Genomic DNA, 12,451 nt, shown 5'->3' with positions numbered 1-12,451 from the left:
CCTACCATAGTCCGTCAGTCCAGAAAGGTATCAGCACACCAATGTTGCAAGTAAAAGCACACTTTATTGTGCTTCAGCTTCCACTGAAAAACCCTTCTGGATCCCTATCAATTCGCGTATAGGGCAAACAGGTCCACTGATGACGCAGTAAACATCTGCCTTGAATCTATCTATGACCACCTGGACAAAACCAGACACGTACGCCAGAATACTACTCTTGGACTTCAGCTCGGTGTTCAACACCATCTGCCCACGCATTCTGCAGGAAGAACTAGCTGCACTTGGAGTGCACCCAAGCCTACGACTTTGGATCACAGACTTTCTCACCAACAGGACCCAAGTCGTCAGGCTGGGTGACATCAATTCACACAGTATGACCACGAATACAGGTGCACCTCAGGGGTGCGTCCTGTCACCACTGCTGTTCTCCCTTTACACAAACAAATGCAGATCCAGGGCAGACGCAGTTAAGGTCATCAAGTTCGCCGACGATACTACTATTATTGGACTCGTCACCAAGGACAATATCCAGGAGTACTGTCAGCAGGTGGAGAGAATCTCCCTCTGGTGCAAGGAGAACAGGCTGGTGCTTAACACCGCAAAAACTGTCGAGCTTATTGTCGACTTCAGAAGGTCCGCCTCCACCCCACCCCCAATTCACATCGATAGTACAGAGGTGACAAGAGTACCCTGCGCTCGCCTCCTGGGCACCACAAACTCCAGTGACCTCCCCTGGGGGCCCAACATCACTGCGATACAGAGAAAAGCCCAGCAGAGACTATACTTCCTCGGCCAGCTGAGGAAGTTTTGCATGGCCCAAGAGATTCTGACCAATTTCTACTCCGCTACCGTTGAGTCAATCCTCTCCTCATCCATCCTCAGTGTTCTCCCCAGGCTCTTTTAGCCGGGTACTCCACCCGGCTAGTTTTGATGAGCACCCGGCTTATATCAGCTCACCACCTCCTATTCTGTAAGCATAATTGCTCACAGAAGCACCAGCCCTGTATTCTCTCATCTCGCCCCACCCGGCTACTTTTTCATGCCACTCGGCTACTATTTCATGCCACCCGGCTGGAAAAAATTTCTGGGGAGAACACTGCATCCTGGTCGGGTACGCCGGTGCAACCGCCAGCGACAGGCACTTACTTCAAAGGGTCATCAGGGTGGCGGAGAGGGTCATTGGGAGATCTCTCCCTTCACTTGCCCTCCTACACAACAAAAGACTGAGATCGAGGGCCCTGAAGATCGCTAACGACCCCTCTTACCCGGGCCACTGCTACTTTCGTCCGATGCCACTAGGACGGAGGCTTTGGGCCATCTCCACAAAGACGGCTAGGCATAGTAATGCCTTCTTTACCTCAGCTGTCAGCCTTCTGAACTCCCTCCACATACTCCCATCAGTGCATCCCTATGATATATAGATCTGTTATGGACGGAGCTAACTGCTGCTATAGTATGTACAATGTAAATGCAAATGGAACGTACAATGTAAATGCAATTGTAATGCAAATGTAACCCTCTGCTACTGACATGTGTAATTGTAAACTTCTGCTCCTGTTGTTCTATGCTATTGATTGATCTCTTCTGAGCTGAATGTACTGTGCCAAACCCAATTCCGGGCATGACCCAGTCATGCTTGGCGAAGAAACTATTCCTGATTCCTGAACAATTGTTTCTGGGCCACGCAGGGTCCCCTTTATCAAGGCGACCCTGCATGCCCCCCAAAACAATTGTTGGTTCTTCAGTGGAAGCTGAGGCACAATAAAAGTGTGCTTTTTACTTGCAAAGGGCTGGTCAGTAATTCTCACTGTCTTTTTCCTGCATGCGGGAATGTCAATAAATTATCCATTTGTTTGGCAACAATTCAATAACAGCTCTGATGTACGTGTCTCTTCCCCTTTTAGCCACCGGGGAGCGCATCACTGACCCCAATCCAAGTGTGCAGGAGGGAGAGCATATCACCAATGGCTGAGCTGCAGCATGTCGGTCCTGGGACTGCAGGGGAATAATCTGTCATTGCTGCTGGTGGAAAGACTGAGGAGAAGCTAGTGGCAGAGCAGGAGAAGGATGAACTTCAGCCCAGCCTCTTGGCTTCTGAGCCATGCTTATCGGGCTGCTGATTACATTCTGATTTCCCATATGGCAGTATATTGGCACCAACAGAGTGAGGAGTAGGTTGGGGTGGCTCTTCCTATTGGTTGGCTTCTTTGCTTGTCAATTTTACTGCACGCCTGTTACTAACAGCTGCTGGCTGGTTTTATACACCAAATTTTTGGGGGTTATACCGAATGCGCTAAACTTTGTGAATTGTCAATAATTGAGGTATTTACCGCACAAATCTGTAATTTACCTCACTGGTCGGTAATTTAACTTTTTAATGTAATAACAGCCTTACTGAATTGGCACATTACGCTTTTCTGCAGAAGGGCTCATTACCACCAGGAGCTGCATTCCTATTTGGCTGCGGCTCCCGTTCCGCTGTGTAGCTACAAACTGTGCTATGCATGGCTATAGGGATGTGGCTGAATAAAGCTGCAGCATGCCATCCAGATTTGCACCGCAGTGCGATCTGAACGGCAAGCGACTAGATAGGCAGCCTTACCCCCTCCCCCTCTCGTACACAGGGAAATCCTGCAGATTCAGGGCGTAGTGGAAATAGGCCCTTACTGAATGCAATATTGCATTGTGAATGGAGCCGTTGTTGTTTATTTCTAGGAGGAACAATACTGACTGTGGCAGGCTTTCTAACCCAGCTATTCCCCTTGAGAGTGGGCGGCCATCTGCTCCACTATATACACTTGAGATGCTCACCTAATTATCTAACCTATCTTCTCACATCTTTGGGCAGCTAGGAGTTTAGGAGGCAATGTGTAAACTATCCTTCCACTTCCCTCAGCCAGTAAATATTGTATGTCATAATAATCGGGATGATGAACAGCTTATGAAAGCAGTAGATAGACAAAAGTATAGTTTCTGCTTTGAATTAGTTAATTGCCATCTCCACTTCACTAAAGCTTTGTTTTTTCCATCTGTGTACAGTCTCTAAGTTACCTGACAAGGTAGCGGAAACCTGAAAACACACATTCACTCTATTGTGTAGTGTGGTGGCCTTGGAGACCCACACCCTGCTGCAAGTACACAAAAGTCGCTATTTGTCATTGACACACTGACCTGATTACCACATGTGGACACACTGGGGTTAACCTGTTAAAAAATGTAAGATAAGAGTGCCAGAGTTTGTTTTATTTTAAAGGACACCCGAGGTGAAAATAAACCGCTGAGAAAAAAACTTTTGTATCTATCCTCCTCCTCTTAAAAATGACTTTTTTTCTAGATATCCCACAGTTTTATTTTATATTTAAATCTAGTTTTTAGGTTTTTACGGTTTAATTTTCTCTGCTCAATGACACCTTCACTGAAGTATGCTAAATCTCAAATCTATTACTTATTGATCCTCTTTATCTCTTTCCTGCTCTCAGAAGCCATTTACTAACAGGAAAGTGTTTTATGGCTGTAATTTCTTATAAATGAGGGTTATGCTATGGTTTGACCCAGTCTGACCCGCCCAGAAACTGTAACTTGCATAGCTGATGTTTAACTCTTTCAGGAAGAAAAAAAGGAACACAGCATAGTTATTTGAGTGCTTGGCACTATACATACACATGTCTATCTCATCATGTCACGTCACCTCGGTTGTCCTTTAACCTCCTTGGCGGGAAGGACGAGCTCAGCTCGTCCATTACCTCCGGAGGGCGCCGCTGGGCCGATTTTGATAATTAAAAAAAAAAAAAAAAACACGCAGCAAGCACTTTGCTTGCTGTGTGTTTACACCGATCGCCGCCGCTTGCCACCGATGCGCCACTACCCGCCGCGTTATAGACCCCCCCCCCCCCCCCCCCCGAGACCCCGTGCGCAGTCTGGCCAATCAGTGCCAGGCAGCGGTGAGGGGTGGATCGGGACTCCCGATGACGTCACAACGTCATCACGATCGTCGCCATGGCGACGGGGAAGCCCTAAAGAAAATCCCGTTCAGAATGGGATTTCCGGATGGGCTTGATCGCCGGCGCTAGGCTAGCTACATGTTTCAAAAAAAAATAAAATAAAATAGTGCTGCGCCGCCACCCTGGCGCATTTAATAGAACGCCAGGGTGGTTAAACATTAACTCAGAGGTTGTTTTACATTATATAAAAGGTAGCCATACATCAGGTGACTTGGTGGCCGATCGACCATCCGATTCGATTATTATAATCAGATGAAAATCAGTGCCCACAAGTGCATGCCCGATCAACCATGCGACCAATTTGGGGTCTAAATTAGTCGCATATATTGGTCGGACATGCTGCAAGATGTCGGGTCGTTGTGGTCAACCGGATGCGCAGCGGTAACAAGATGAGCGAAGAATGCGACGAAACCCCCAACGATGTTCCCCTAATGTATAAAGGTGTGTGCATCTATACATTACCTGTCCTGTGTTGTGGTGTCCGTTCACCTTCTGAATCTGCCGCTCATCCATTAGCCCCATACACGCCGCCGACGGCATACTTACAGCTATGGAAGAGCAGCGGATTAAGAAGGCGGACAGGCACTGCCGCACAGGACAGGTAATGTATAAATGGACACACATTATACATTCAGATTCGATCAGAGAGAGATTTGTCCCATCTTGCCCATCATCGTTAGATGTATGGCTACCTTTGCTTACTGGCGTGATTACTATAAAATTATCATTTTTTGAAGATAGAAAGAAGTGACAAATCGTTATTGAGGTCCTGAGCACACTGCAATGTTGCTGATCACATGTAGGCAAAGTACTTCGCTTCATACACACACTAGGTAAGCTCAGCCGTTGCTGCCGATAAAAGACCACATCAGCTAAAAATCTACCGTGAATCCAGCTTGTTCTTCTAACTCACCCCACATGCGGGAAGCAACTTCTTCATGCGCCACTTGTTGTCCCTCCACCCTCTCCATAGCAACAGATGCATCACTAGCCCGCCCGCTAGCAGCACATCTGTACAGCATTGGCCCTGAACTATTGCCTGAGGTACCGAGTCCTGATCCCTGATGGGCGATAGTAATCCTACATGTGTATGTAGCTTATCAGCATTTGTTTTTACTTTGGTCAAGTGAACTTTAAACCTTGTGTCTGACAGTCAGGCCACCCTCCAGCAGTCCCCAGCAAACTTTCAGACTCCTCCACAGACCAAATCAGGAGAGAAGCAGACAGGAAACAATCTGTGAGGCTACGTTCACAGTGGTGCATCGCATAGGTTTTGCTTTGCGTTGCGACTTTCTGCGCTACAATACAGCCGTTATGTCACACCACAATGCAAAACCAATGCGACGTTCACAGTGCGGACAGTGCATGTGATCTAATGGCTTTCTCCATTCCAATGAACTGTATGCAATGCAATGCCGCGAAACACAAATGTTAATAGCGACTGCTAAGCATACTTTTCATTGGCCATATGCAACGCAATGCGCACATAGCATGTGGTGTGTCTTCATTTCTGTTCCTGCTTTCACAGGGAACAAAACGCAACGCCCACTGTGAACATATCCTAAAATAACTGTCTTAATACGAATGTCTTAACGCTGCATGTGTGCACATGCACAGCTATAGGGATTCTGATGGGTGCTACGAAAAACCCGCAATCAGGACGGCATGCTGGTGTCTGAATAGGCAGCGTTTCCTTGCCTGGCTTGCATGCGTGTTCATACATAGAGGAAAAGGGCTTTAAGATAAGTTCCATCATACTACTGATATCTATTGTATGATGTGGTGTATAGCCAGCTTGTGGGTTGAAGAAAAACTGCAGCAATCAACATATAATAGCACTGCTGTAGATAATATTGCACTGAAGGCTTTTGTTTGGAAAAAAACATGGTGAGGTCACACGCCTATGTGCCACTCATCCAGCTGCTATACCTCCCTTTAAAAAGTTTATTAGGTGCATCTATAGCATATCTGTAGACATGTTATCATTATGCATTTAAGTAGTGCTGAAATCTCCTAACATCTTTCACAGAGTATAAAGTCACTAAAGTCTTTTATGCGTATGTGGACTGTTACCGGGCAGGGAATGTGACTTGATCTCTCTGGGAATTTCGGGATCGAGGCTGTAGAGATGCAATATATATATATATATATATATATATATATATATATATATATATATATATATATATATATATATATATATATATATATATATATATATATATATATATATATATATATATATATATATATATATATATATATATATATACACACATATATACACATATATATATATATATATATATATACACACACACACACACACACACACAAGGGGAAGGCGAGCCGACATCATGGCTCACAATGGAGCGGGCAGTGCGATTAAGAAAACGGTGCCCCTGACCTGCACTTGACCGAGCTGATCTGTCAAGTGGATTGACCACCAGTGCATAGGTCGGGGGGCAGGGGCCATCCAGGCCATGGCAGCCCATTTAGTGAGTGTGTGTAAGCAAGCAACGATTGAATAATATTGATCAACATCTCCCACTGGGTACGACCCAAAAATTGGACGCCGACATAATCGCTAATGTCAATTTTTATATTTACCAGCTGCGGCCGTTAATTCGGGTGCCACTAGTGGTGATTAACAGCAGGGGGACAGAGATCTGCTACTATGTGGCTGAACTTCGGGCAGCAGCAGTGGTTAGTGGCGGGTGTTGGAGATCGCTGTTGTAGCAGCTATGAATGCTGGTAGTGGCAATGGATAGCGACAGTATTACTGTTAGGCGGGCGTATCTCGCCGAGACTGGGCGCCCCATAGCAGCAATGGAATGCTGCTATGGACCATAGCGGTAATTTGGGGCCCTCTCCGAGTTGCGACAACTGAGAGGGAAAACAGTATTTAACGCCCCGGGGATTTTTGCGGCAGCAGGGAGAGCTGTCATTCAGCTCACCCTGCGCCTTAACAATATGTACGCCTGTTAGGCATAGGTAGGGGTTAGATTAGTGTTAGGTATAGATGGGAGGTAGATTACTGTTAGGCTAGCGTCACAGTGGGACACTGCGTTGTGTTTCCCTGTATAAAAGGAACTCAACAGAACAAAAAAGTAATACTGCAAGTTACGCCATGTTGCGTCGCATACAGTGAAACATTCAGTCAAAAAGAATGCTCACTGTACCTGTTAGTGTGTGTGTAATGGTAATGCACTAAATGCAATGCAATACTGTACTTCAACCCCCTATTCTGCACTGTGAACGTCGCATGCATTGAGGTGATGCATTAAAGCGCCATAGCAGCCGTAACACCACACCACTGTGATCAAGGCCTTAGGCATACATGGAAGGTAGATTAGTGTAAAGATAGGCAGTTAATAGGATATCCGTAACATTACTATCAATAACAGGTGATAGTAGAATATTGGTAACATCTATTGGCAATATCTTACACTCAAATTATTATAAGGGGCTTTTAAATGTGCGCCTCAATTCTTGCCCCACTTCTTTCTCTGGTGAAGTTGTCATTTAGGGTGAAAGACACTAAGTGACTGTATACAGTCAAATGCATAGCAGTGCTGGGCAGAAGCGAAAGAGGCACCAGTCTTGGGTGCTGGAGGAGGCACACTTTAGCATCCTAGTCAAGGTACATAGGCACTGTTTGTGTGTACATGTATTGTAAAGCTGACCATGTCACTTAATCCTTATCATAGTGACCAGGTTCGGACTGACCCACCGAACTGCCGATGGTTCCATCGGTGGGCCCTGGGGGGCCCAGAGCTGTGAATGAGGGGGGCACATCGCAGGAAGGGGGGAAATTGTGCACAGAGCAGCGAGGAGGGGGGAAGCTTCCCTCCCTCCCTCACCTAGGGCCCTTCTCCGCTCCCCCAAAATTGCAGCCAGCGGCAGCGAGCGGGGAATAGCTTACCGCCCGGCATCAGAGCGTTAGCGCTGCATGCCGCTGGGCTGGTCTCCGTCTCCTGCACTGACCAATCACGCTCTCGCAGGAAGTACTGCGAGAGCGTGACTGGTCAGTGCAGGAGACGGAGACCAGCCTAGCCCAGTGGCACGCAGCACTATAACTCTGATGCCGGTAAGCTATTCCCCGCTCGATGCCGCTGGCTGGCTGCAATGTTGGAGGGGGGGAGCGCAGAGGGGGCCCTAGGTGAGGGAGGGGGGGGGGGGGAGCTTCCCCCCTCCCCGCTGCTCTATGCACAATTGCCCCCCTTCCTGCGCTGTGCCCCCCTCCTTCGCAGCTCTGGGGCCCCCACTAACTGGGGACCTGCCTTTGTGAGGGTATCTGCCGCCAATCTAATTGCATTTTGTGGGGGGGTATCTGCCGCCAATCTAATTGCATTTTGTGGGGGGTTTCTGCCACCAATCTAATTGCATTTTGTGGGGAGTATCTGCCGCCAATCTAATTGCATTTTGTGGGGGGGTATCTGCCGCCAATCTAATTGCATTTTGTGGGGGGGTATCTGCCGCCAATCTAATTGCATTTTGTGGGGGGGGGGGTATCTGCCGCCAATCTAATTGCATTTTGTGGGGGGGTATCTGCCGCCAATCTAATTGCAGTTTGTGGGGGGGTATCTGCCGCCAATCTAATTGCAGTTTGTGGGGGGGTATCTGCCACCAATCTAATTGCATTTTGTGGGGGGGTATCTGCCGCCAATCTAATTGCATTTTGTGGGGGGGGTATCTGCCGCCAATCTAATTGCATTTTGTGGGGGGGGGGGGGGGTATCTGCCGCCAATCTAATTGCAGTTTGTGGGGGGGGGGTATCTGCCGCCAATCTAATTGCAGTTTGTGGGGGGGTATCTGCCGCCAATCTAATTGCATTTTGTGGGGGTATCTGCTGCCAATCTAATTGCATTTTGTGGGAAAATCTGCTGCCATTTGACTACTTGATGAATTATCATGAGGCATGTAACTACTTGATTATTTTATCTAAAATGTATCTGGTCAGACCTAATCTCTGTGAATAATACCGTTACTTATTTTGTGTATTTCCCCCCCCCCCCCCCCCCCAAGTCTGCCCATGACTCATCATGACCACGCCCATGTTCCAGTGCATGGTGACACTCATTTATTTTTGCTTGTGAACATATCCCTATTGGAGACTGTCCTCAGAAGTGCTAACAATCTATTCCCTACCATAAAATCATGCACAATTTCTAGAGTACATGTGTATGTGAGCCCAAAATGGAGGGGAAGGGGAAGGGGAAAGGGGAGGAGGAGAAGGGATAGGGGGGGGGGGGGGCTGGGGGAGAAGGAGAAGGGATAGGGGGGGTGGGGTGGGGGAGGAGGAGAAGGGATAGGGGGGGTGGGGGAGGAGGAGAAGGGATTAGGGGGGGGGGGGAGGAGGAGAGGGGGCAGGCTCCAGGCTGAAACTTCCTTGGTGGGCCCTTAGTGTCCCAGTCCGACCCTGATTGTGACTATAAAATACCCTATTTCTACAGGTACCCATTAACAGTACAATTTTCCCTTCAGATTCAATCTTTTGATGCAATTTTCTATGATTGAATTTTATGGAAAACTGCGTCGTGTGTTGTGCAAATTGATGTGAAACGATTCTTTGGTCAATTGGAAAAGGAAAAATATTGAAAATATCCGAAAGTTGGATTTTATGATCGAGTCAGAATGTAAAACCTTCTTCAATCATTCCGTTAATGGGAACAATTGATAATTGCCTTCCACATCGATCATTTAAATTGCATTGATGTGCATTGAAAGATTGAATCTGAAAGAAAAATTGTACAATTAATGGGCACCTTAAAGCGATCCCGAGCCAAAGCTTGTGTTCAAAATAAGATATTAACCAAAAGAGAGGGAAGCCTCAGGATCCTATTGAGGCTTCCTTGGTGGACGGTGTCCCCTGTTGCTGAGCGTCGGGCCATGCTCCTCCTCCGTTACGAGAACGGCCGCACATGCGCAGTAGCACGGAACCCACAGTTCCATCTTAGTGCTCCTGGGTAGGCTCCCACTGCTGCGATATGATTAGCGACAAGGCATTGTCGCTAATCTTCCAGGTGGCCATGCTCAGCAACGGAGGATATCAGAGCACCTAGGGAAGCCTCAATTGGATCCTGAGGTTTCCCTCTCTTCAGGTATGTATCTCAATTTGTACCCGCGCTTCCTCTCGGGTACACTTTAATACTGATATTAAAAATATCAACCTAAATTAACTAGCCTGCACAATCCGATACCCTAATGTGTGCCCCGATTCAGAAAAACTTTTATACCCTTTAATTCCTATTGGATACTTCACATTTAATCACTTCTTGGCTATGCTGACATTTCATACATATAAATAATAATATAAAGAGTAATTTAACAATAAAATGAAAGAAGTTGACAACAAATGACACAACAGATCGGAATCCATACATCTCTATGCACTTACAAGAAATGCAGATGAGCTGTGCACTGCATATAAGAAGAGTGCACCCAGAAGTCAGGATCCGAGGCAGGCACAGCATAGGATGAGCTGTCTATGGAATACTCACACGGGGCACAGAGAGCTCAGCACACCGCAGGAACACACCGCTCCATACATTGCTATGGGCTCCCCTCCGATCTCACACCACTGACAATCCGATCTGTTTACACTAACATTGGCTGAGCGGATCCAGGTGGCCTAGGACCTCAGTCTGATGACGTCATGACCATGTGACCAGCTGCATGCGTGGGCGGAGTCATGGGATCTCTCCGCAGCCATGTCCATTGGGACCTGGCCGCGTTTATTTGCTGAAGGTTCTGTGCTGCTTCTCAGCTTCCTAATGGAAGGAAAGCTATGCTGCAAATCAGTATCAGCCGCAGGAAACTCCCGTGTTGCTGTCTGTGCAAGAGCACGTTATAGGCCTATATTATAAAACGTGGACAGCTATATTTCTTGTGCTGGCCAGCATTATGGTTTTTGCCCGTGCTTTCTACCTTGTGCTTGTGCTACCCAGTGTTTATGAAGCTGGGCAATTTGGGCATATAGAGGCGAGCCTGGAAATGTATGTGGGCGCTGCCATAGATTGCAATGTAAAATGTGGCTATGGTGGCAGAAACTGGACAATTTAGGGTTATAATATAGCAAAGGGCATGGGCTTCTGTCTGGGTGGACTCAACCCCATGTTTTGCTGCAATGTTATGTGCAAGGCGTGTGAGTTTGGCACACTCACTGGGTTGTGCTCACTGTAATGATGGCTGCACACCATACAATTTTTCAAATTTCTGTTCAATTTAAAGGGAACCTTAACTGCTGCGGAAAAATAAATTCACTTACCTGGGGGCTTTCCCAAGCCTCCTGCAGCCGTCCTGTGCCCGCGTCGGTCCTTCGGTGCCCTCCGGTCTCCCTCCGCCGCTGAGTTTCGATTTCGGACGACTGGCAGTCGTCCTGGGGCCTCTTCCGCATTCCTTGTCGTAAACTGCAGTAAAGCGCGTCCGCATGACGCCAAACGCGTCATCGCATGACGCCAAACGCGTCATGCGGACGCGCTTTACTGCAGTTTACGACCAGGAATGCGGAAGAGGCCCCAGGACGACTGGCAGTCGTCCGAAATCGAAACTTAGCGGCGGAGGGAGACCGGAGGGCACCGAAGGACCGGCGCGGGCACAGGACGGCTGCAGGAGGCTTGGGAAAGCCCCCAGGTAAGTGAATTTATTTTTCCGCAGCAGTTAAGGTTCCCTTTAAAGAGAACCCGAGGTGGGATTTAATTATGTTACTGGGGCACAGAGGCTGGTTGTGCACACTAAGACCAGCCTCTGTTGCCCCATGGTGTGCTCCATGTCCCCCCTGCGCGCTGCTATACCCCCACAGTGCTGGCGACACGCAGTGTGTCGCTAGCACAATGTTTACCTAAGCACTGTCAGTCAGTGCCGCTCCCCCGCATCGGCGCTACCCGCCCGTGTCCCGTCCCTCCCGCTGATAGGAGGGAAGTGACGCGGGCGGGTATCGCCGATGTGGGGAAGCGGCGCTGACTGACGGCGCTTAGGTAAACATTGTCGCCAGCATTGCGGGGGTATAGCGGCGCGCAGGGGGGACATGGAGGCACACCATGGGGCAACAGAGGCTAGTCTTAGTGTGCACAACCAGCCTCTGTGCCCCAGTAACATAATTAAATCCCACCTCGGGTTCTCTTTAAAGGAAGGATACCACAGCCCAAAGGCTATGGTAAAATACATGCTGCAATGTGGAGGGAATGAAAAGCACATACTTACCGCTTTCCTCGTTCCCTGCCGTCGGCCCCCGCTCGTCTCCTACAGCTGCCGGTACCGGCCGACTCTCCTGACTTTTAACCCGGACATACTGCGCTGCACATGCGCAGTATGTCCTATAGTTTTCCCTTCTGCCGTCGCATCATGATGGCAGAAGCACTGGCGAACGGAGGGGGCTATTCTGGGTGTCTGGAACACCCCCCCTGCACTGAGCTGTGTATTCAGCCAGGGAAGCCCGCATAATATAA

The 12,451-nt window shown here is 48.1% G+C and overlaps 1 protein-coding gene across 3 annotated transcripts in view; it reads right to left on the bottom strand.

The window, feature by feature from the left end:
• Nucleotides 1-10,653, bottom strand: part of ZDHHC1 (zinc finger DHHC-type containing 1) — a 49,935-nt gene extending 39,282 nt beyond the window's left edge. For 2 of the 3 annotated variants that reach the window (XM_068261204.1, XM_068261206.1), the window contains exon 1: nucleotides 10,505-10,653. The gene's annotated coding sequence lies outside the window, so the exon portion shown is untranslated. Of the gene's footprint in view, nucleotides 1-10,401 lie in introns of all 3 variants that reach the window. The other variant, XM_068261205.1, reaches the window with a different exon arrangement.
• Between the last annotated feature and the right edge of the window lie 1,798 nt (nucleotides 10,654-12,451).

This window comes from Hyperolius riggenbachi, chromosome 11 (genome assembly GCF_040937935.1).
Source record: "Hyperolius riggenbachi isolate aHypRig1 chromosome 11, aHypRig1.pri, whole genome shotgun sequence".
Lineage (NCBI taxonomy): Eukaryota > Metazoa > Chordata > Amphibia > Anura > Hyperoliidae > Hyperolius > Hyperolius riggenbachi.
This window is presented reverse-complemented; position numbering and strand designations above follow the sequence as displayed.